Source organism: Mytilus galloprovincialis, chromosome 5 (assembly GCF_965363235.1).
Source record: "Mytilus galloprovincialis chromosome 5, xbMytGall1.hap1.1, whole genome shotgun sequence".
Taxonomy (NCBI): domain Eukaryota; kingdom Metazoa; phylum Mollusca; class Bivalvia; order Mytilida; family Mytilidae; genus Mytilus; species Mytilus galloprovincialis.
In genome coordinates, this window is record NC_134842.1 from 31,338,007 (window position 1) to 31,365,858 (window position 27,852).

General features: G+C 31.1%; 1 protein-coding gene across 11 annotated transcripts in view; it reads right to left on the reverse strand.

Annotated features, from left to right (window-relative positions):
- Positions 1–23,758, reverse strand: part of LOC143075600 (uncharacterized) — a 56,775-nt gene extending 33,017 nt beyond the window's left edge. For 5 of the 11 annotated variants that reach the window (XR_012978362.1, XR_012978361.1, XM_076251081.1 and 2 more), the window contains exons 1-3: positions 23,326–23,449; positions 5,796–5,828; positions 1,378–1,448 (exon numbers count right to left, since the gene is read on the reverse strand). The gene's annotated coding sequence lies outside the window, so the exon portion shown is untranslated. The other 6 variants (XM_076251082.1, XM_076251074.1, XM_076251075.1 and 3 more) reach the window with 6 other exon arrangements.
- Between the last annotated feature and the right edge of the window lie 4,094 nt (positions 23,759–27,852).

Consider the following 27,852-nt stretch of genomic DNA (forward strand, 5'->3'; position numbering starts at 1 on the left):
AAAAGTAAAAAGAAAACAATACCGAACTAGAGGAATAATAACAAAAAAGAAAGTTCCTAATCAAATGACTTAATAAAAAGATCAAACACATTAAACGACTTCGTGCAGACATTACCTTGTGTAGAAATGGGGGATTAAACCAGGATGTTTTGCTAGCCAAACATCTCACCTGTATGACAGTTGCAAAAATGTTTGGAATATACGTCTTAGTCTTCTTGCTTTAATCTTCATATGTCATCCCTTTTTTGATGACTTTAAATAGGTTATTTACCTTGGCTCTGTTAGTTGCGCTTAACATTATTTTTCCCTATTTGTATAATTGATTGTTAGATTTGATTTTTCCTGTTTTATCCACTTTTTTTGTTTTTGAATTCGTTTTGTCTTTAATGTATTAATATATTTAGAACAACATTCACTTGCGATAAAATTCATAACAAAATTGACCATTTGGATTTAAAAACAGTATATTTGTTTTTATAAGGAAACAAATTTCGAGTAAATATACTTAAACAGGAATTAAGTCATTTCCAGTAAATATACGTGAGAAGGAAACAGTCATTTCTAGTAGATATACTTAAACAGGAAACAGATAAGTCTCGTAAATTAAGGTAACACAGTAAACAGTTAATCTTAGTTATCAAGACTTAAACTGAAATAATGATTTTTAGAAAAAAAGGAAATGAATTCTAAGAATGATAGAACAAATTCTCATCTGACACTGTTATCATTGTTCAGTTACTGCAGATCTGGTAACGTTCATATGTACAATCCTCTTCATTTATGTTTAATCATTGGCTATGTTTCTTATCATGCACATACATGTAGCTATATATTACTTGTCTACGTAAACAAATAAAGATTCCTATTTTTATTTTAAAGCATGATCATAAATATATACTAGAGGAAAACCTTTATAAAAATTGTGAAGGGGAGTGTAAAACGATTGATTGAAAAAATTGTATATCCAATTTGAAAATTATTTCAGATTCATAGTGACTTTTGGGTTGAACTTATCCGATTTTAAGATTAAGAGCAGAGATTTTATAGTTGTTGTAAATAGCTTTCAGGGACTTCGAAAACTCTCTGATCTGTAACTTGTGCATTTAGTGTTTTTTTTTTTAGTTGTTTATGTGCTTTTTTGGTTGATCTGACGAGTTTTGTCTTTTCAACTAATATTTATAGTTTGCTTTCATTTTGTGCTGTACATGTAGCATCACTGTTACAGGTTATGAGACGGTAAGGCACCAGCAAAGATATTTAACCAAACCCCATTCTGTACATGGATGGCCAATGTCTTTCATTGATCGTCGTTTGTTGATGTTGTCATACTCGATTTTTCTATATAGTTTGCTTAACCTGTAATTGAAAATACTATACCTGTTGTGAACTACAGCATTATTTACACTAGTTTCCTTCTGCGCAATATGTTTGATGTATGCTCTTTCTTTCTAAAAGGAACAAAAATATACCAGTGTAAAGTTTATTTTGATTAACGAAAGATATGATACACTTGTAATGTATATTTAAAAAATGCGTGTAAAATATCTTTTGTGCCTCCAAACTATATTCAAACTTTTATGTGTAAAACACAACTACCATCATCTCAGAATGTTTGTAATTTTACAGATTGTTTATCACTGACAATTCACAGTAAAGCTATGATTATCATACATTTGTTTAAAATGATTTTAATCACGATCCTTTTAACAATATGGTTCATCGCCGATTGGTCCCGCTATGCAGGTGTTTCAGAAATATAATACTTTTGGATTTGTCATGGTGCGTGAGTATGTTCTTTAAAATTAAAATATAGCCTCTGTAAAAGTAGCATGTCAAAAATCTTTATCCAAACATATCAAGAATATATAAAAAAAGATTTACATGCAGAGAACACCGATAAAAGTCAAATGATTTTGTTTAATGTTGTAAAACAATCGACATAATTAATAAAGATAGCCAACCGATTGAGCAAAAGGGAACCAAACAAACCACAGAAAAAAGATATAGATACTACGCAAAGCATTGACTTTATCATCTCACAAACACTATCTATGTTGATATTGTGTCGTCTTGGAAACGAACACAAGTTTTAGCTACATTAGGATAATGTTTATTCAATATGATCTTGTAACATCTTATAATGAAACTATCCATTGATCATTTAACTGTGCTGTATTTTTCCTGATAGTCAAACGCACGAAAGATCTGAAGTCTTTTGATATGATATCCTTGTATAATAATTTGAAAATTGAGGTCAAGGTCAACTTATATCAACAAAAACTGCTGCATCAGTATTGATTTGCATATATGCATATTTATTCAAAAGTGATCCTTTAACCTTATGATTAGGACACAACTTGAGAGTCTGTCATAGGGAATAGAAAACCTTATATTGTTTATGAGTTTCTATCTGAGTTAAAGCTCACGAAAGGTTTAAATTATAAATAAATGATAAACCAAAAAGTCAACTGCAAAATGATTGGAAGGAGATGTTCGTGTTAACAACCTCATGAAGTGACTTTCAACAGTTCAGAGTATGTGTTTTTTAATTTAAAAAAGGTCAAACTTTCACGCAATTTCGAAAATAGCGTACAGGAGCTATGCAATGATATTCAATGTGACCCTTCTGGTAAACTGGAAGAGGTTAATTATATCAAAAATGTGCAAAGAAACCAAGTTGATATATATTGAATGCATAATGTATGTGTTTAGTTACAGGAAAAAGCTTTGTTGCGGTATTCTTGTCCATCCTACATATGTTTTTAACATTTTTTTATTGGGAATCGTCCCTCAAAAGGGAAAAGGATAAACAGATATGCATCTTTTTATTTGTTCATCATCGGATAAGAAATCATATTTCCCTTATAAGTCAAGTTAAAATAGTTCAAATGAATAACACTATTTGTCGGTTAATCCTTACGACATATGGCAAACTTATTGCAAAAAAATCTTTGCAATTTTCTCGGTCTAATTTTTCATAACCAAATGTTGGAATTTCAACAATTTTGTCAAGCATTTTCTATGTGTACAACTTTACACAAACTTCTTGAGCACGTTCAAGGACATCTTTTTGCCATTTTTGTCTGTTCTTATTTTATTGATAACTTTACATCGTCCCGATGATATCTTATTACTATTTTACAGTATATATAAATGAATTGTGTGTACAAACACAATGACTCAAATTTATATTTTCCCAAAACACTTATCTATTGTCAGAAGTCAGAATGTATACAGCTGATTGAGATAATAAGTTGATACTTTAACAGAAATTGCACTTCTGTCATCTTTTTGTTTAATTATACTTACTTTTGGAATCATGTTCTATAATACAAACTCATGTTCTATAATACAAACTCCTTTTCTATAACACAAACTCATAACAAACAAGCTTATATACCCAGTACCAAAAAAATAAAACCGATCAATGGTGTATATAAAAAAAAGTAGAAAACAATATTGAAATACAAATTTTCAGAGCATTGCAATCTATCTATTTCATAACAGCGTTCCAAACCTGTCTATTGCATAATATACACGAGAGTCGACATACTGTACGGTTTCAGTGATTTAAATGTCGTGTAAATGAACACTGTTTTGAATAATAGATGGATGCCTTCGAACACAAAACTTCCACATGTAGGTGGTGACGTCAACTTCGTTGACATAAGACTCAAGAAAGATACCAGGCATATAATTTTCATTGCGTTGTTAGCACGCATGTGTAGCTAATATTATACTCATTTCAACTGTTGAACACGTTTTTCTAGATTATGCCTTGTAGAGTTAAATTGTTGAGTACATTGATTGTGAAATGAATCAGTTGTATGATTCGCACACCAGTCTATTAACAGATCAGTATGGGTTTCATTATACATATTTTCGTGTTTTTTTTTCTGTTAATCTTGTTATAATTTGAAATACTTTAAAAGTAATACACACGTACTAATTCAAGTTCGAGTGAAATATAAAACTCAAATTGAGATTGCGAAAGACTTTCGACTTATAATATTCAAATATCTAAAATATTTCAGAGACTTGATTTGTGTTTGCCTAAACCCACACTTATGGTCAAACCTGTTCGAGGAGCGTTGACTTATTCTGCCTAAACACACATTTATGGTCAAACATGGCCGAGGAGCCCCACATTTATGGTCAAACCTGTCCGAGGAGCGTTGACTTATTCTGCCTAAACCCACATTTATGGTCAAACCGGTTCGAGGAGCGTTGACTTATTCACCAGTTTTTATGTGCAAAGCAAGTAAACATAGGGAAAGAAATCCACTAAAGGCATATTAACATTCCAGTAACAAGAAGTCTGATCGCAATGTTTTCTTTTTTTTTATAACAATTTTGACACATTGTTTAATTTAGAAACAAACATTCGATTAAACTTGTATGTCTAAGCGTTGATTTGTGATCACACAATGTTTGAATCTCATTTGTTTTCATTTCGTTAAAAAAAAGACAATTTTAAGTTATTTTACTTATCATTTTTCTCAGACTCGTCGTTGTGTTTTTAAAAGCGCTCATACTAATCACTTTTAGCAACAAAAATAAATGGTAATAAATTACTTACATGCAATGCGATGTAGATTTGATACTTTGGTATCTTAAAACTTTTCGTATAACGGTATTTGTCAGATAATAAATGGCCTTTGGTTAACACTCGTGATATTTACTGATCTAGATTACTTTATCTCAATGCACAGTTAGGTTTAAACATGGTGTGCAATCAAAAGATAAAATGGGGTGATAAATTGAAAGACCGAGGAAAAGATAACATTCTGACTTAAAGACTGTAGACTGACCTAAATGAATAAGAAAATGTCGAAAATTATTTAACTTATAAATAGTGAACAAACAGACATAAAAATGAAGTACCGACAACGGTGTTTGCGTGATTCAGAAATTATTTATTTTTGCCTTAATAAATTTCTTTAAAAGAAAGTACTAGTTTTAAGAAAGAAAAAAGAAACCAACAACACAATAGTGAAATGTCCGCGTATGTTACGACATCCCAAGATGTCTAAGATATAAACAAAGGCTACAGTAGTATACAGCAGTTTAAAAGTCATAAATCGATTAAGAGGGGACAAAGTACGGTTAAAACCTAAACCTAAAAACGTCAACTATTTGCGGAAAACTATAGAACACCATAAACACTGACTTGCAACAAAAAACAAAAGTCATTTTCGTACTTTATTTGGCCTTTTTAACTTTTTTTTTAGTAGATTCGAGCGTCACTGATGAGTCTTTTGTAGACGAAACGCGCGTAAATACAAAATTTATTCCTGGTATCTATGATGAGTCTATCTATATACATAGAAAAGGACAACTTGATAATGACTGCAATATTCCTGACTTCGTACAGGACATTTTTAAAAAAAGTGGGTTGAACCTTGTTTAATAGCTATCCACAAAAACCACATCACTACGATACAATAAAAAACAGTACCTCCAATAGAGATAGTCGGAACTCGTTTTTGTCAACAACTTATATATTGATCGTCTGAAAATTTAAGAAAAGTTTAAAATATTCAATTCAATACCGAAGCACTGAGTTTATGATACGCTTGGTTTCTCACGGTCAATGAGTAGTGGTATCGACCTAGTGTTAATAAATGCACGAACCGCATTCATTTGATTTGTTATATTTCTGAACCAATTTTTCTAAACTTTGGTTTAAATAAATCTTTTACCACAATCACGTTAAAGCCAACCTTTTTTTTGTTGACGGTCTAACGTTTCATCGACTTTGCATGTGCTTTTTTGTTGTTGTTTTCAATACGTACCTTTCTGTTCAGTCTGTGGATTCCATATTAATTCTGAAGATATAAAGTAAATATCATAAACAATTGTGTTTTTATTCAAACTGGTTGCAGACTAAGCTTACTATTTTTTATAATAGTGACTTTTTCTTTGTTTTGATAGAATTCAAGTCTCACAAATATTAAGGCTGTAAAACTACAAACATTAAAAGACGGGAAGTAATCTCAAATGCTATGAAATTATGACCACGCTGTTTCGTATAAAAAAAGAATGACACCAAGAAGGATAATATATGTGTTATGCTCGACTGAATCTAAAAACATTTATCAACATTTGAAACAGTTGACCTATTCACTAAAACTAGTATGTCATTTAAAAAAATGTTTACCTAATTTTGAAAACCTTTTGATACATATAGAAATACGATAGAGTTGTGGGCGCGGTCATAATTTGTACAAAGGTAAATTTGAGCAGCCATTTTGACAATTATCAACGTTAACGTAATATATTTGCAGATGACAAGCATGTTTTCTTTATCTATGTAATCAGTGTATTAACCTATGTAATATAATGATTCACACACGAAAATGTACTTAACCTACAACTGTTTAAAACAATATCACAATACACACGAGTGTACAGTCCATCATCTGTCGATGCAATTTGTTAATCGTGAAATTTAAAATGTATTTACAGAAAACATGCAGACATGACCAAGATGCGCACAATATACCATTTCATTTTTGTTCAAAAGTATAGTAACAATAATTCAACGTTTTCAAGATTATCAAAGACTTTGATAAATGTTTCAATGAAAATCAATAGCAACTGATTAAACAACAAGACAAGTAGCAAATAATAAGACGAGAAATCAAACCAGAAAACGATACCATTCCCTGAAACATGTTTTATACTAAAAACAAATCCTTTTCTCAACAGTCACATCGAAATTGTATATATAAATAATTAAAAGTAATGGGGAATTCAATTCGCATGTTCAATAAATTTATTTTTACTATCTATTAGTTATTGATAATCAGTTATTAAAACCATCTGTCGACCTAAATATTCTATGGAAACATCAACATGGTCGGGTTGTTGTCTCTTTGACACTTTCCCAATTTCCATTCTCAATTTTATGTTGAAAAAATGTTATTTTCAAACTAAGTGAAACAAAGAACTATCAGTTTTTTATATCAACTTTGGTTGGAATTTGGTTATGTTATTTCGTAAAATTGTTTTAGCCGTTAAAAAATTCGAAACAATTGATCAGAGGAGTCTTAACAAAGAAATGAGACCACCGCAAAGTTAACGAAGAGTTGCAGGAATGTTTCAAAATGGAAAATAAAACCATTTACAATGTAGATAAACTCATCATAGATACCAGGACTAAATTTTGTATATACGCCAGACGCGCGTTTCGTCTACAAAAGACTCATCAGTGACGCTCGAATCCAAAAAAGTTAAAAATGCCAAATAAAGTACGAAGTTGAAGAGCATTAAGGACCAAAATTCAACATTTTTAGTTGTTTTTTTGATTCAGTTAGTCGTTTGCAGCCTTCCAGATTAGGAAAACGCCATAACATTTGTGAAAAATTGTCTAGCTAGGACAATAACATCTATTATGATTAAGGAGTTAACACATGGTTACAGTCATTTAAATTTTTGTCGATATTGTCTTACTTATAATGTTATCTCTCAATCTTTCGAGGCGTTCTCAATAACAGAAAAACCCTACAAAAATCGTCAAAATTGGCCGTGTTAAGACTATACAATCTGCAAGTAGTGAATAGATATTTGCTATGAAATTCGAGAAGATCGATATTCAATGGCAATTATTCCCATATTTGTTTCTTGAATTCTTTTTCTTCGGATAGAGTAATTGTTTCATTTTCTTTTGTTGTTTTCATTATATTCGACTATATTTTGCGATGAATATTAATGTTTCCTTTTATCCTTGGCAATCATGTTGGGTGAAAGGTTTTCTCATACCTAAATACTTTTGATACTAGATAACTGTAGGAACTTTACAAGCCTCGCTACATTGTTTTCATTCTGACAGATTTTGATTGTTACTTTATTGGTTGCATGTTTCACAGTTTCTCATTCCAAGTGTTAACTGATTTTGTAACACCGGAAAGGTTGTTTTTGAATTTGAGTGATGTTGGCGACATATTTTCATATGGGAGCGGAGTAGGATAAATGCACTAGTTTGAAAGATAGAATTAGTTACAATTGGAGAACCCGTTTTAATTTTGCATGATGGCTTCGGAATTACATTTAACATAAGAAATGATTATACTTTCTTTACCAAAATAATGACATCTGAAGGCATTACCAAATCTAAACTATATATATATATGAAACAAAGAATTACAGAAAGTTTTGTGAAACATATTTCCATGTGTAAGTTTATAATTTTTTGAGACGACATTTGAATTTACCCTAATTACAAATTCTAATAAAAATAATCCTTCTGGATTTGTTTAGTCTAAAGCAGTAAAACTAAAAGAACAATTTGTGTTTGGGTAACAAAAGCCCCTGCTTCTTAATGTATTATTCAACAATTTTCGATTAAAAAAGGGATATAACGTAAGAACGATAATAGCAACGCCACTTACATTCAAGAGTGATCAGTGTTTGAAAAAAAATAAGCATTAGGTATACATTTTTGTTTGTGGCACAATAACGTGCTCACAAAACAGAAACTTTGTTGACATAAAGACAGACGCACAAGGATAAAACTGAATGCCTCATCCGCCAGCCATGACAGCGCCATACAAAAGTTGCATAAGATGAATATTTAAAATTTCGTTACTTTGTTATTATAGTTTTTACATAGACAGCACTTATGTATTATAAAAGATAACAACTCTCTCTCAGTGTGGGAAAGAACAATTTCAAACGGTTTTAATTGTTCTATTCAGACGCTTCCGGCGTTCCTTTTTTTGGACATTATAAATGTTTTGCTTTTTAAACTATTCCGTGACAAATATGCATCCTGAATCTAATTCGAGAAACATGTTATACGATAGGATTATCATCTCGCTTCTTTTGAATTAACTCTGTTTTATAAATTTGTTTGCAAAGTATATAGAAAATCCAACAAAAAATTTAAACATACCTTGTACAGAAAATATCCTTACTGCGTGTTATTTAAAGTAATACGAATATTTAATACATGTTTGGTCAACCTTAAAAACGGGCGACTGATTTCAATAAACAAGAGATTGAATAAATTGTTAAAGATTTAAATGCCATATTTTTGGTTGACAAAATATATTATCAAATAACTTTGCTACGTGTTCTGGCTTGTTAAAAGTGACATTATTTAAGTGTAAATCGCCATTCACGTCGTTTTAACATGACTAGCTCGCGTCTATCGAAATGTATATTGAATATAAATACATGTATTTTATGAAGTTGTATCAATGCTATTCAATTTGAGAACAAATACTAGGCTTTAAATAAAGTACATCTGACGCGCGTTTCGTCTACATCAGTGGGGCTTAAATCAACTCGCTCACAAGTAAGAACGAAAGCCAAATATTTATTTATGCATATAAAGTCCTTCACACGATTATGTTTTCAATAAGTTAGTATGAATAAATTGAAGATAAGGTGATACACATAGAGCTAATTGAATAGTCAGAGGGACTATTTTAATTGACTTGTTAAAACAATCTAGGCAAAATACTACTCGTGGATAGGTTTGCGAAATCAAAATTTCATATAGATATGATCCACAATCCAAATCATACAACTGTGTTTGATCAAACTGAAATATGGTTGGTTCAATGTTCACAATTATACATACAAAAATTCAAAGATAATACGATGACCGACTGGTACGTCAGATGCGTATATAAAGATACGATAATTTGCAAAAGATACGCCATCTTTAGTTGATAAATGATAAATACAAAGCAACGAATTTAATACACGCGTGTGAAGAAAAGGCGTATTCCTCGGTCACACATCAAATCAAGAAAGTTGTTTTAACATTCTTCTGTCGACTAAATTAAAATAATGATAAAAATTAAAATAATAATAAAAATGATTATAATATTAATACTTGAAAAAGGTAAATATAATAACAAAACACTTATCTTGCCTTAGTTCGTTACAATTTAGAGAAAGCCGCGCACTTCAAGGTGAACGCATCCAACAGAAACTTAGACAGTCAGATTTAAAGGTTATTTCGTCAGATGTGTTTTTATATATCTCTCTTCAAATTGTCAGCTAGAATGTGTTTTATTTTTTATATTATTATACATGATAATTGCTTAAAATCAAACTTATCATGTAAATGAACTCCGTTCTAATATTTCATAATATTTAAACTCTGATAGTATCTTATTTGAAATTTGTAAAATAGGTTATCTTTCTTTGACCGTTATTCAAAAGAATGTATATATTTCTAATTTCAACGACATGTGTCTATTGATTTTTATACTTGCATTTTAACCAGTAATAGTATATTGTTTCATCAAATAATAAAACCAAAGCGATGATGAAATATTCATTCAGTAATTATGAATTGAAATTAAAACCGTTGAATTGTAACAAAAAGAAATACTTCAGTTTGTCATATAAACTTTTTTTAAATAACATGCAAAGCTAGTACTAACGACGCGTAACGGATCTGCTCAATTGTATTCATTTGAGAAAATAATTCATGGTCTTTGTATAATGAGATTGTTTGTAAGATAATATACATTACATCTTTGCTGAACTTTAAATGTGTTATCATATTTAAATCCCGCTATTGATTTATCACGTATAATGTTTGCTCATAGACGCATTATGACATTATCTCAAAAGTACACGTGTACATTGTGAGTAGTCAAAGCGATACAGCAATTTGGGTGTATGCACTATGTTCGACAGACGGTTTCATCTGATTTAAATATTTCTCTTGAAAATAAATAAGTTCAGTGCACGAATAATAAAGTCAGACGGTAAGAGACAAAGAACCATATGTAAATAAAAGAATGCAAAATATCAACAGGCTTATAATATATTACACTACACACACTTTTAAAATAAATCAAAAAGAATACAGTTTTTGGCGAAATAATTATATGTCGAGAAAAAAGGTTGAAAGATCTGTTTTCCTAAACCGTGTAACATGCTTAAAAAGAAGGACACATGCATTCATATTATATTACCTTTTCGATTATGCACTGTATTGCGACTATACATAAGTTTCTCCGGGAACACGTTTTATCATTTTTTGACTATTTTACCTATTATGTCTGTTTTGTTCACGAATCGTTGTAAATATAATGGAACGTGATGCGACCTCGGGGGAGGAGGGGGGGATTGCTATATAATTCGTGGTAGACATGAGCCGCAGGAATAGGTCACTTTTTCATACTCTATGATATATGAAAAGGGTGAAAAATTCAGATTAAATATATCAATAGGTTGATATTATCACTTGCTTGATTATATGATAAGTATCCGAAACTAATCAGATGTCTGTATTTATTTTTGATGCGGTTAAACCACAGTCGTAAATGCATCAGTTATTTGTCAAACCAATTAAACTCTAGTTATTCTGATGTGGTATTTCCACTGATGCCAGTCATAGATGCAATAAATCCGACCATTCTAACATTTCCACCTAATTAGCATTCAAGGGTTTCTATTAAAATTTGCTGTTACAAAATTTTAGAAATTATTATGAATTAAGGAATGTATCTCCCTCATGCAAAGCTCTGATTCCGTTCACGGATTTGGCTATACTTTTTGGACCTGTTAGATTATAGCTCTTCATCTTTGATATAAGCTTTGGATTTTAAATATTTTGGCCACGAGCATCACTGAAGAGACATATATTGTCGAAATGCGCATCTGGTGCCGGAAAATTGGTACCGTTAATGTTATTACTACCACTGGGTCGATGCCTCTGCTGGTGGACTGTTAGTCCCCGAAGGTTTCACCAACCCAGTAGCCAGTACTTTGGTACTGGCATGAAAATACGGATTTGTTGTGTTATTAAAATTTGCTGTTACAAAATGTTAGAAATTATTATGAATTAAGGAATGTATCTCCCTCGTGTAAAGCTCTGATTCCTTTCACGGATTTGGCTATACTTTTTAGACCTGTTAGATTATAGCTCTTCATCTTTGATATAAGCTTTGGATTTCAAATATTTTGGCCACGAGCATCACTGAAGAGACATATATTGTCGAAATGCGCATCTGGTGCAGGAAAATTGGTACCGTTAATGTTATTACTACCACTGGGTCGATGCCTCTGCTGGTGGACTGTTAGTCCCCGAGGGTATCACCAGCCCAGTAGCCAGTACTTCGGTACTGGCATGAAAATACGGATTTTTTGTGTTATTAAAATTTGCTGTTACAAAATGTTAGAAATTATCATAAATTAAGGAATGTATCTCCCTCATGCAAAGCTCTGATTCCTTTCACGGATTTGGCTATACTTTTTAGACCTTTTGGATTATAGCTCTTCATCTTTAATATAAGCTTTGGATTTTAAATATTTTGGCCACGAGCATCACTGAAGAGACATATATTGTCGAAATGCGCATCTGGTGCAGGAAAATTGGTACCGTTAATGTTATTTGTATACATAAAATATGATAACAATTATTTAAAGAAATTCCATTGTGACAGCGTCCTTTAAGAGGGAACGGCAATGAAACTTGTTATTAGTTTTTAATTAATATTTAAACATGTTAAATTCAGTGAAGGTTCCAATCTCTGGTGTGATATTTTATTTATCTGTGACCATAGATGTAATACCATCTATGATCTGACCAAACGTCTTTTATATGTTTCGTATTTTGGAATTGAAATATCTTCATAATGAAAGATATAAAATGGTCAATAAGAAGAAAGATGTGACAAATTTATTGGAAAAGAAGGTAATATTATTGCGACTATTTTGCATCTTATCAAGAACGTGATAATGAAAAAAAAATCTATACTAATCTATTATAATGTACCAGAAAATGAAAAATATTCAAATATATCTATAGGTCTGTTTTTTTTTTTGTTAATTGATATATGACAAGGTATATATTTTTGATAAACAAAATATATGAAAAGTGAAGGGTACTTGATGTCTCAGCTGCTCACCCCTACCTAAAAAAGTTTGTGGATTTGATGATTGCAAAGGCGTAACGGAGAAAGTAAATGGAATACTTGCATACCGTACTACCATTTGCATTTTAATTCAATACTTGTGAAATATAAGAACGAATACCAAGTGACAACTATAGGAAAGCCTGCATCCGATACATGACTCATCGCGGTATGATATTCAAATAGAGTGTTCTAAAATATGTAATTGTACACACACTTCAAACGTCGAGTTAGTTATCGTAGTTGTCAAGTAGCATCAATGTGAAAGATATGGTAAGGCCAGTATTTGGCTCTCAAAATTGGATAAACTGGTATCAAAAGATTAAAGATCGCGCTAAAACATATCGATAGTAAAATAGGACACTGACACATTGTATCGGACAACCAAATGTTTAGTTTTGATGTCTTGTAAACAATATTTAGATATGATTCAATTACATACTTCAGTGTTTACATAATTGTTGTCAAATGCTTACCAACTTTTTGACTTATGCGACTACACTAGTCAAATAGTGGATCTTATTAAACTTCCTCTTGTATGGTTGAGTCTGAACGTCGAAATCAATCATTCAATGTGAATATATAGTTCATGAATTCAACCCGAATATTCGTGAACATAGTGTATATTAACTACTATCTATGAATATAGCAATAAGCTGGAATCGGAAATAAAAGGAACGGTTGATTTTCTTGGCTGCATGAGATATGCTTATTATATAAAATAAAATTGAATTTGTTGCAGATTAAGCTATTCCCGGACTGAACTGATATCGTTTGGATTACATTACGCCTGTTGCAAACCTTGTGACAACTTTGACGAATCGACTCAAGGTCTTTTTAAAAATCATACGATTCTCACGTAGTCAACTGACAGCTTTGTTCATACTTGTTATGTGTCAATGAATTTTGCAAACTGTCTTCATTTGTGAGACGTAAGTTATACTAACCATATAACTTTAAAAAATGTGAACACAGACAACCCAGTAAATGTTTTCAAACGATATATATATAAATATGTTTCAATTTAGTGGTTACCCTTTCTATTAGTTTATTTGACATGTTTTTATCCACAATCTCTAACATGTCTAAGATGCATGAATCACTAATAAATGAAAATTTTAATTGTTTAGAAAAATGAAATATATCGAAGCGACTTCAAAAAATTTCTAAAGACAAAATCTGAAGATGAATTTGTAGTAACCCTGATCCATTGGAAGATACTTTCATCCAACTGTAAATTATGTTAATTTACGGTAATAAGGCATCATAAAATGTGTGAATGATTCTGTTAAATGATACAAAATTTGGAAATTTGCAAAAGTAAAATAAAGAAAATACCGAACTCCAAGGAAAATTCAAATCGGACAAGCCTTTTTCAACAGCAAATCAAAATGTAGAACATTTCAAACGAATCAACTGTCATATTCCTGACTTAATTCTGGCGGGCTGCATAAGTACAAGCAACACCAAAAAAATATTACGAAAAGGACTTAGCAGTAATGTAAATAATTTACAGCGCACATTAAAGAACACTATAACACGTATGTAATATGAGAATCAACTTCAGCACCTATAGTCTATGCTTCAAGACCACCATGTATCATTTGTGAAGTTGGTACTGAATATATGTCCACAAGGTTTTGATATTTTCCGATGAACTTCTTTAGAAAAAGGACAAGACGTTCTTTGATATAACCCCGATCCAGCACACGTGAAGTCTGTACCCTAATACCGGACGATTTTTTAAAACTTTGAGGCAAATATGATTCAAAATATTTGATGAGAGTTGTGTTGCTAATACTTAGATATTACATTTTACACTGTGCGTTCCTATTCTGAGTTTTAAAAAATTTGAACCAACGGATGGTTTGTCATTATCATCGGAGTTTTGATCGGAGTAAATTTATTGAAAATTCAGCTAATATGTTATTTCTCCTTCTTTCTGTCTTTTCGATAAAAACAGCAATTCTATAACATGTAAACAAAGTTGCATATAGAAATATTTGAAGTAATACTTTATGGAACGTATGTAAAGAATTGTATACTCACAGAAATTCAGGAGATTTTGTTTGAGTAAATAATTTTTATTTAAACCCAGAAAATGATTAACAATAATTGAAACGAAAATCAGTAGCTTTATTCATTCGTGCAAAACACTTGTCATTGTTTTTGTTAGTTTTTTTTGTACCGTATTTTAACGAAAAGTATTGAATTTCGTGAAACATTTGCATCATAAGTTAAAGATCATATTAAATGTTGAAATGTAAGTGGAAATTTTCAACTGAAGTATGGAAATCCCCTGATTTAAATATAGATATAATTATTGAAAATTTCAATCAGAAAATAAAGTTCCCCATATCTAAATATAGATATTGTTACAGATAGGAGACAAGTAAGGCAACCGAGGGATATTCTATAATTATCATACAACAGAGAAAAAAAACTCATTTTTTTACATAAATGAGGCCGTTAGTTTTCTCGTTTGAATTGTTTTACATTGTCTTATCGGGGTTTATTATAGCTGACTATGCGGTATTGGCTTTGTTCATTGTTGAAGGCCGTACGGTGACCTATAGTTGTTAATGTCTGTATCATTTTGGTCTTTTGTGGATAGTTGTCTCATTGGGAATCATACCATATCTTCTTTTTTATATTGGTTGGCGAATGCGAACTATTTTTTATCATAAAGGGATAAGAACTTGTCTCAAAAATAATTTGAAAAGAGCGGAGAAGGTATTTATAATGAGAATAAATTACATTCTTAATGAAAACATGAACAAATTGAGTTTACTCGTAGGATGTTTTGTATTGAGCTTTTAAGCCATATGTCTTCCCCAAACCCCAATAACAAAAACAATATATTGACCAGTAGATGTTTTGTTATTTAGTTTATCATTGCAGTACATTTAGTTCTTCTTGTTTCAAAATACGAATATGATTATATGATACATTTGTAGAGAGCTGCATTGAGTATATTACTCTCTAAAAAATATAATACTCGGAAACACTACAAGAAAGATATACTGCAGGTCTATGAATAACGGTGTTTTGAACAAATGAATATCAGTGTGCGCTCAAACTGAAATGATTGTTTACTCTTTAACATCAGCGGTAGTATTTGTTGTAGATGCTTGTTTGGGGGTGGGGGTTCGCAGCTTAAAATCATGTGTTTAAAATTTAACAATCATCTTTAATACCCGAATTAAATCCATTATTTGTTTCATGTTGCTCAGTTTTTAGTTTTCAACTATTTTTAGACTATTGTTCCTTTTATTGTTATCATTTTGGGTAAGACGTGAATTATCGTTACTTCGTCGACTTTTTAGATAATTTCAATTACTGCGCGGTATCACAAAATAAACACTAAAATCAAGGTCAGGTCAACAACGGATGTTGTATAACATTATCTTTTCGTTGAAAACAATTTCGATACCTCAAACACTTAAATTAAACCAAATTAATTAGTTGAAAAAGTGTTGCGAGCAACTCCCAAATTTTTAATTTGTTGTGCTAATAAGTACTTTCAATATATATAGTCTGAGTCATCGTATGCATTTCATAAATCTTAAAACTAAATTAAACAAAACATTGTTAAACTTATCAACCAAACCACTGCATTGTATATGTTCATAAAATGACAATTGCACATGAATGATTTAGTTGGTCTGACGCGCTCTTCTTGAAGAACCTTAATCAAGAACAAGCAAGCAAAACGTGTCAGTAAGGACGCGTAAGTACTTGAGTATGTGATGAAATTGTGTCTAAAGGGACATTTAATATAGCCAATTCCATCAGAGTTCAATTTGGAATGATGAAGGTGGGAACTTATTTCTATTATGTTTTGATAATAACTGACAGGTGAATTTAATATTATGATTTTATCAAATCGTTCTAGTACAGGGAAAATCTTACTTTAAGCCGTGTCGACCTGGGGCTGAGCAGTTTTTGTGCAGTTGTATCGAATAAGTGTTTCAAAAAAGAAATTAACATTTTATTTTTTATATTTAATGATAAGAATTTAAATCTACTTACAAAATATCCCAGGAATTATAAAACTTATAACTACTCAACTTTCCACATTATGAATCAAAAGCAGGAAAATATAATTGCGAGCTTATATTATCACAGGAAATGTAATATACATATCGCGTTCAAATCCATTATGATGAATTTCCGGCTTAATCATATCCTGTGTTCCCATGTCAAAAATATACAAGGAAACAACAAGTAAATTGAAAAATAATTTTCAAAAAGGCAAAATCAATTGCAATACTTCATACGTTAAAAAATGTTAAGTTATAAAAAAAGTAAAGAAAAACATCTCCATTCCAAATCATCATCTTCATCCTTTACCACAAAAGGTCAAAGTCGAATAATGAAAAGTCTTGGATTATTTTTCGAAAGATTTGTTTTAAATCAAGTCAATTTTCCGATTCCAGATACTACCGAGTAGATAGGTTGCATCATATTTTATTTATTTATTTAAATTTGAACAAGTGTAATCTCTCATATGCCAATAGTAAATTACCTTCTGCAGTTCTGCTGAATCGTATTTCATTCACATGTCCCAGTGAAAACGACTAAGATCGACACTACATGAGGTTAACATGTACGGCCACCATCACGAACTTGTTGACCAATACGATGATTTGGTGTCTCTTTTCATTAGCGACATATTTTTACAGTCTTATATCATAAGATAGCAGTTCAGGTGGCTGATTCTCTATTTTATTACCAACGCCCCATTCCGAATCATGACATACTTGATGAAATTCATTTTACTCATTGATCATTTAATAAACTTACTGTAAAATATTTCAAATTGAGGTATTCCGATTTTTATTATGGCTCTAAATACCTATGAACATTCATAGTCCTACATTCTGTCTACTTTTACATGTTTGGATAGTAAACATTCTTTTTTGGAATAATGAAATAAAAGTAACAGACTGATCTTGTTTATTGTCAAAATATAAATACAGTAAAACGAGGTACACTATCAATGGTACTTCAAGTTTCCCTAATGATAGATCTCCTCAAATATTGATACAACCTCAATGTACTTGTACAGCATAAAAACATAGAAAATAATCTTTTTGGGCTATTAAATATAAATCCACAAATTGTGTAGATGTCAACACAAAAATCGTTATATAGCTGAGTTCTCTGACGGTACCACAAGCTAACTTTCCGCGGTGTCCATAAATTTCCTTTTAAGTAAAATGAGATTTGCAGAGGTATCGTGAAAAACAAGTTACCAATGATGTTGTTGTGGTTCCAGACTATTTTTGAAAATATCTTCAATTCCAGTCATAGAAATGGGGTAGCAACAAAGTAAGATTTCCGTTTATAGACATTCTAAACTTTTTCTCTCCGTTATATTTTGGATGATCGTTTACATCTACGATACGAACATTGCTTTACGTGACAAATAATGAATAAATACACCAATGGCTGCCTAATGTAAAGATTACCATACACAATAGAGGAACGATAACGATTCATATAGTAAACACTTTAAAAAAAGGAAATGGTCAGAATTGGATATGGCATATTTTTGAATTGCCATTATCCATTAACGTACACGGATGTTATATTAATACATCACCTTCCCAGATACGTGGAGACTTAAGCGAACACAAATGTTTAACCCTAACACATTATTTACATTCTAAGCCTAAAACCATAAACTTGGTAGTTGGTAACTTTTGTTTACTAAATCTAGGCTTTCACACTTTATAGTTTACCTTACTGCAAGTGCTTTCTTTATGAAGTTTTTTAAATCCTGTTGCTATCTTTGATGGAAAGTTTCCACATTGGCAATCATGTCATATCTCCCTATTATCCTTTTAAATCTATCATGAACTACAAAATGATTTGACTATTTTTAGGTTTTGCATTAAAGATTAATTCGAAATTATTTGAATGTTAAGAAAGCAATTATAGTTCCAAACGACGATGGTATCATTCTCAAGGTAGAACACAAAAACAAGAGTTCACACATTCACTTTCGATTCAAATTAATCTCTCTGTTTTAACATTAAGAACGGAATCATAAATTTTACACAGATAGGTAGCCATACAGATTTGGCTTAGATATAATCGGACATGCTCAGAAATGTTTATATGGTATTATTTCCAAATGTTTTCGCTAGACCTTCGAAATTGGATGAAAAGTTTTACATGTAACTGTAATGACTTTGAGATGAAACTGACCGTAAAGAGCGATATAAGTGGTCACATCGAGGCAAATGGTCAAACCCAATGCAAGTTTTAAACAACATCTCCACCGTATACAGAGCCAACAAAATTGATAACAAACTGTCAAACAAATAAAAAAAGAAAACAAAAACGGCCGGACATTTACAACAAAAATGAACGATTTAAACGATTTCTAGTACGTTGGACAGTGGTTTTACAACATATCGTATAAACCAATATTTTTAGCAGCTAAAGAGGACTAGACTCGTGACATCATCACTAAAACTTAAACTGAAAATTTAATTTCAACAAATAGTTTAATTTTTGATGTTACGCGTCTTCTGATTTGCCGACATCTGTTTTTGTTTATCACCTAATGGACATACTTTTTTGCAATGTGACCGTGACATCATGAACGTTTTGCAATGATTTACTCATTAGATATTGATTTTATATTTTAAAAATTATGAATGATTGTATTAGTTTTCTATCTTTTCGATATAACCTCCCTGAATAACCCACTTATCATTCAAATCAGGTTAAGTGGATTTAGTTTAGGCGTAGTAATTAATTTACGAAACACGTGACATTGTGCTATGACATAATACAAGTCTAGACAAAAAGTAACGACATAATTGTTAATAACTTTATAGCACAACATGTTGAGTTATGCATTACAATATAAACATGATAAAATATGGAAAAACATGCTAGTATCAATAAAAATAATATGCAAAGATCGTAGCATTTTAATGAAAGTACATGAAAAATCCAAGGTGAAATTAAAAAAAAAAGGGACGACCTTGAAGACAGACGAAATTAAAAGTTATCAATCAACCGAAGGAGTGATAAATAACTGTCATTTACGACTTGTAACATTTATTTTCCGAGATAAAATATATTAGTTAAGCTTGGTTTCATTGCTAGCTAAAGCTCAAACTTTGTGTATGACATTTGTGTATAGTTACGTTATATTGAACAAAATGGCATGAAAAAAAGTCCATGGCCACCACTTGCTTTAACAATAACCTGTAAGAATAATTTTGTTTCCAAAGTATTAATAAATTTGGCTACAAAAAAGTTAATGATTTTAATAAAAATCGTGTTTTGTTTATGTACTGTTTTTCTGTATCTCTGTTTAATTTAAAACCTTATAAGTCTCATGTAAATGACACTCGCTTCTGACGTACGAAATTATAATCCTGATTCTTTGAATTTTCCAGCGACATGTACATGGTGTCGCTATGTTGTCACTGCCTGAAGAGAGAAGCGTTAATTTGGTCAAGATGTTAGCGACAATGCTCTTGAACTTTATTTGGCCGTTTGCACTTGCTTTATAAGAGTGATAAAGTGGACTCGTCTGAAATGTAAGGTTCATAACATAACTTGATGGTTCTCAGAACTAAATTGGATAAGTGGTGAAGACTAAATGGTACATTAATATTCACACTTGGTTATGAACTTCAAACCCCTGCAACAGAAAATATTTTTGACCGTATGTGTACACTTACATACTCATTATTTCTTACTCTTTTCAAAAAATATAAGTTGGACGACACGTTATGTCTGATAGTGTAAAAGACATTAGTTCAACATGTTAGGTTACATTTTCAAATAGAAACAAAACTTCTGTTGTCATAACACAAAACAGATATATCAAAGGATTCCAAAATGTCCGCAATGTGTTTGTTTTTTAAGTGAAAAAAAATGAGATTGAGATCATTTTTCCCTATAACCAAATTAAAAAAACTGTCTTGGTTTTCAATCGACAGGGAGTCTCTCCGCTCCAACGTCTTCGAGGCGACAACATTGAGATAACATTGGAGCCGATTAAGGAAGCTGGCTTGTCATGTTTAAGATTTTTGTCAGATTTTCGGAATCTTCTGGTATCATCCATTTGAATACCTTGAAAAAATTTGCCCGGTGACCCCTATTTTTCTTTTATTAAATCTTTTAAATGTATAATGATAAGCAATCTGTAAAAGTCTTATAAAATTTTAATTACTTTTTAACAGTTTTTGAGAACTTCAACTTGTCAATGATAAAGCTATGAAAAGTCAAGAGAGAATATTTTCCCGCCAAAATTTCAATGGCTAATATCTCGAAAACAAGCACGGTGACCTATATATTTTTTATGCTCTTTTGATTCCTTCATTAATCCCCTTTTTATATAAACTAGTGTTTTGAAAAGTTAATTACTTTGAAACTGAGAAGCAAACTCCCGTAACATCATCAAGTTTGAAATATCACTGATAATCTGTATATAACTGCAACATCAATGACAAAGTCTCGTAACGTCATTCCTTCTCTTTCTACTTGACTGAGTAAATCCCATCACTCGAATAGCATAATATGCAAAAGTATCACCAAACAGATCAAATCTATTCATTTTTAAAAGTTATAACAGATTTTACTTTACTATTTCCCTGATGAAAACATATCCTCAAAATAGTTTTCTTTGTAATTTTATATACATTGAGATAAAATATTCATGTTACAAACAATTGTGAAATGAATTTTCGGACCAAATTTGACCAATGACGTCTTGAACTCTGGTGTGGTATCTTTTTCTAACAACAACTTATGTTTTCATAACAGAAAAGTAATTCCACCAATAGACTGATTTTTGTACGTTTTAACCCCACTTTCATCACGAGTGGAGTTTTCGTGGCGACCAATTATTATTGGTGGAGGAAGCCGCAGTGCAGATAGAGAACCATACGTCTTAGGTAGGAATCCACTAATTACTATTAAATCTAGAAGCCATATTTGACAACCATGTGGTTTTTATATAGTCTTATTTTGAACAGAGTATATGACGTTTTGTTCAGTCATTTTTATGCGACCCAAATAAATGGCATACAAACTATACTTTTGTTTAAATCTTTGAGGATTTTTATGAAGTCAAAAAAAAATGTACTCACTCCTTTTAAATAGTTTTGCAAATTTGTATGAACATTTTTTGAAGAGACAAAACTAATGAAAATGCTCCTATTGACACTTAAGCCAAATAATCTGCACCTATCATGCCTATGAAATACTGCAAATTCCTAAATTTCCAATTATCAACTAGCAACGACGATTGTAAATTTACAAGTTTGACAAAATAGGAAAAGGCAATGCTAAAAATAGAAACAACCGATAAAACAAATTCCTTTAGTGCCTAATTGGGCAAATTATCTGTCAACGGTTTACTGTGTTTAAGTATCGCCCGTATAGCCCGTAAACAAATCGTCGGTATGCTAAGATTTGGGAACGAAAGCAACGTGTTATTCTTGGATTATTCTAATGATTGGTGGATAGTTTAGTTTTGTCTATGAAAAAATAAAATGTACGCCATACTCACAGGAAGACTTTTTTCCGATGATAGGTTATTTAAATGTTACATGATAAATAAACTGTATGATTTAACCATATTCAAGTAGCTTTCCTGGTACTCACTTCTTACGTCGTTTCACCATTTTTGTCTAATACAATTGAATTGATAAAGGTTCATCAAATTTATTGTTCCGAAAATGATTGTGTTTGCATTTCAAAATTCATTCTAAGTGTAGAAAAATAACTTTTGCTAACATGATTTAAGATTTGGCATGACGTAGATAAAAAACCATTTAAACAGAAAATCTGAACCGATATTTGTTTGTTTAGTCCCAGTAAAAGACGACACTTAACATAAGAAACCACCTGCATTTATTCGATTCTGTTTACTTAGTTACACCGTTTAAATCGCTGATTGTTATACTGATATCTATTTACACTCTATTGTCTGCATTCGTTTACACAATACACTACGTTTATTTATCTCGAAAATTCGACACAACTTAATGTATTTCGACATATTATCGTCATGAACATTTTTTCGTAATGAAATACCGTAATGAAATACCAAATTCATCCAATTTTAGTATGTTTTAGTCAGGCCATACTTTAAAGTTCTAGTAGTTGCATTTAAATTATTTTGAGTTGTTAACACGACCTGGTTGACAATAGAAGTGGTGATGAACCTCAAAAGTATGCAAAGCATCTGATGCAATGCGAATGGGAACATTTTAACAATGTTAAATAATTTGAAATTATACATGTACAGTGTATGACAAATATTTGTAAATAGATTCCACAAACAAACACATTCCCTTTATCCTTGGATACTAATATTTTAGTATTTACATTTAGATGCGTAATGACAAATACAGTTATATATCTGACATGAAATGTATGTAACAAAATGTTAACTTACTGTTATCTGTAATCTAATCCAATATTTATCTACACATAAGAATGTATCAGACACGTCATTCTATATTGTACAAACTAAAATTTACTTCCGTGGTGTGTTTTTACCACACAGGGAATATATATACATACGTGTTATTGCATTAATTATGTGTATACACAACCTCTTCTAACGACATATCAATGTTGACATGCCTGTTCCAACGTGATATAAATCAATCGCTGATTCCATTTAAATTGTTAAGTAGACGACAAGTTGTATATACCTTACCTGTGTTCACATTGATCGTTATATGCAGATATAGTTTCACCTTGAATTCAATTTAAATAACTATTATAAAATATCATTACCTGGATGGACGATAGCCAAACCCAAACCTCTTTGTCCTGTAGTTTATTTTTATTAAAAGATAAGTACGGGTTGCTATGTCACTAATACATGAATTCATGTATAGTCCGATTCAATAAAGTCTCCTTTCATTTTCAATTTGATTATAGCAGACGACATGTTGATTTGTTATTTTGTAAATCCTCGATGATTATATATTGGCCAGGCAGGAAAACAATCATTATTAATGCTTGAGATTCATTAAGGACGGATATTGATGATTTTATCATTAGTCATCATTAATATTAACATATGTTAACGCTTTGTTGCGTTTTGCATTTTAAATATCGCCTTTTCCCAGCGGTGATTGGATACGCCCGTTGCGTAGTCACGACTAAGTATAAACTAACATTATGTTAATTGACTTGTATCGTGTTATAAAAAATATATATGTAGCATATGTTCCCCGATACTAAAAAAATGCTTTAAATCTAGACAAACAGAAATGTATTGGAAACACCATGGTGATTCTTTAAAAGTGAAGACTGTATTTTAAATACTGTGTAATAAGTGAATCAAACTGTAACATTGTGATTTTTAAATTCCTAGTCACGACCTGGATATGAACGTTAAATAAAAATTAGAAAACAATGCAGTTCATTTCCTTTGTTTCTTTGTTGTATTTGTCGTACAGGAAACAGATGGCGCAAGATAACGCACAGGAAAATGTATATCAAGTGGAGTTTTAGCAATGATTCATCGAACAAAACTCAGAACTCGATTATATAATATTTGTTATTGCCGTTTTGTTCAAAAACACAAAACTATTTTGAAATTTAATTGAACATTTTTGAATTAAACACAAACATCGGTATTCTGTCTTTTATTTCAACATATGAATGGCAGAGAACCAATTATTAAATCCTTAGTGTAATTCAACCAGGGATCTGACGTTATACTTTAACAGCAAGCTATGAAAAGGATACAGAAGAAGATAAAAAAAACTGCAACTATACACTAATCGCGGACAATATAGTACTTTCAAAGGTGTTTACAATTTGTGTACTTTCTAGACATTTTTAAAATTGATGATGTTGTTAAAAACCCTGTTTTTGTACATCCGATATATATAGATAAATAACATTTTTGTTTTTGATACTGACTTTATCAGCAAGAATACCAATCAAGTCCTCTAATTGAAGCTGATATTTGAGCTGATGAAGTCAGTATCATAAAATAAAATGCCATTGTTCTTTTTATCGCCAGTCTGTCTTATCTTTTTATAATAATATGGAGTAAAATGAAATAATTAGTAAAACGCGTACAAACAGTTGGGTTCGTTGTTCGGTTGTATGAATGAAGTCGCGTGCATTTCATTGTTAAATTGAAGCGGATGGACAATGTGACGTTACTGCACCGATACATGACGTCATTGCCTAATATTTTCGAATATCAAGTTCTGTCCATAATAAAGAAAATATTAAGCAGTGAGATCAAAGGGAAAATGTTTTTATAGTCCGATTAAGTATAAAACCCAACAAAAGTCAGGAATGTAGTAATATGGATAATACAGATTTTTAATTTTAATCAGCCATTATCAAACATTTGTTTAATTGAAAAGTATAATGTTCAATAATGGGAACATTAAATACGCAATGTTCGCTTGGAGTATTTCGCATTCCAATTTTATTTTTACAAAATGACTTGATAATGTTCGCTTTACCGGTTAAAATTCGTTAAAATTTAACCAATGTTAAATATGTTGCTCAAATTAATAATCTCAAATTCATATTTTATGTAAAAGTGTAAAGTTATTTCTGAAAACTGTTATATTTTATACGACCAGTAAGCACAATACAGATCAAAGTAACAAATATCCTGTTTTAACTTAATGGAACAGAAAGTTGTATTATATTTATTGCTTCTTCTAATTTGAAAATTATTGAAATAATCATTACAAACCGAAAAATAAATGCAAAGCAGTTATTATATTTAAAGGACAAATCCCTTTTCAAGAAATTTTTACAATTTGTTTTTTTACTTACTTTATTTTTCCAACCCTTAGCTCATCAAACTTATGTGCAAATGAGAGCAGTTCATTTTTGAAAGAATGAGTGTCTACTTAGAGCAATAATAATATGCATTTATAGAGGTGTCTAAATACATTATAACCAATATTTACAAAAAGGCTGACTGAAAAAAACAGCTGATTAGACATAGTTTGTACATTCAATCAAATATGGTTGTTAGTACCTCTGGAGGCGAAGGTAAGAACCGACCCACACCCACATATGGAGATATAGGAAAACTTAACTCTAGCTTTTCCACACTGCTCTTGTCTTAAAGTAAGAAATGTTTCGTTTGTTTAGTATGATTGCCAATGAGACAACTCTCCAAAAGAGACCAAATGACACAGACATTAACAACTATAGCACAACGCAAGGCCTTCAACAAAGAGCAAAACACATACCGTAAAGTAATCTTTTAAAGGCCACGAAATGAAAAATATAAAACAATTCAAATGAGAAAACTAACGACATAATTTAAGTAAAAAATTAACAAAAAAAAAAATATGTTACACATAAAAAAAACAACAACCACTGTATTACAGGCTCCTGGCACAGACAGGCACATATATGTAGAATGTGGCAGTTTAAGGTGTAATACCACCATTGATTTTCCCCTATTTGTCTTTGTTAAATTTGCATTTTTCAAAAAATTGAGCAGAATTTGTCTTTGTTTCAAATAAAAGAATACTTGGCATGAGTAAAGTTTTATCCTGTCCAGTTCTATAGAAAAATTTTCACATAACATTTCATTGCATATAAGAAAATAACCATTATTGGAAGTTAACCAATCAAATTTCTCCCCTTATTCTATCTGTTTACAAGGTTTAGTCACCATGTAACCTCAAGATTACAAAATTTTCTATAGAAATCACAAATAAAAATAGGGTGTTTTGAAATACCCAAGACATATGTTTATGACACAGAAATAGTTTTAGTGCAATAAAATGTAGGATTAATTACCTACAACGGTCAAATTCAAGGGAATATGTTTTTCGACCTACTGTCGTATACAACCGGATGTGACGTACCATGATTTGGTGGTATTACACCTTAAACGTGTAAATGGGATCATCCCTTTACCAGGGACAGTGGAGTATTACTACAACATAAGAACGAACCATAAAAATCAGTCCTCAAGCATTGTGCCAATGATGAAAGGTATCTCTATTCATGTGGGTACCAGTAACTGGGTATTCTTAAACGTTAATGATTATATGCAATAAGTTTCATTCAGATCAAACAATAATATAGATGGCGTTAATAATAAGATTTGAAATCATTGTGTAGTAGTACTACCTTGCAGCAATTATTCATGACATTTTCAAAGCATTTTTACTCCAACTCTGTTCTTTTTCGCACTTATCAGCCACAACTCATTCTCAATATATCCTGAAACTGATCACCGTTGAGTTCACGTTAAGTCTCATAGTGCATTATCAGCACCGAAATGGTTGGAAAACAATTTATTTGTAAGTATTCCAAAATTGGTGAACTTTATTATCGGTCGAAACTCGTTGCTGAAAGTACAATAAAATCCTTCGCACTGTGATAATCACAAATTAATTTTGAAATAACATAACTTCAAATGCTGATGTAAATACCCTATATGCATGCATCGTGTGTAAAGTTAGAAATGCGTTGTTGATTATGTCAGTAGTGGATATGTGTAGGGAACGAAACGGAAAACCCCAATTGAACTCTTCTTGACATCAATTATTTCGAAAATAAACATGAAAATAGAAAAGCATTTGCTACCAAGTGCTTCATATAATAGCATGCTCTTTTTTTTTTTTGGATGGCGGTCATACCGAAGAGTGGTTATAGAAAACTGAAATGCGATATGAAAAAAACATACTTATCCTCAGTGAATTACCGAGCTATGCATCTGAGACTGGTTTAATATTTATAAAATAACTATACAAGTTATTGACCTTTGTTAAAATTAATCCAAATACAAATAGCTTGTTGTTAACATCTGTGTCTTCAAATACGTCGTGTTTTACAATTTATATTCACATTTAACTGATATGGTAAATACTACTTTTGCAGTCATAATTACAATATTTTGTGTTCGAACATGATTCGTAGAATTTTCATTTAAACAACTACCATGATGTTTCTGAAGAAAAGCGTC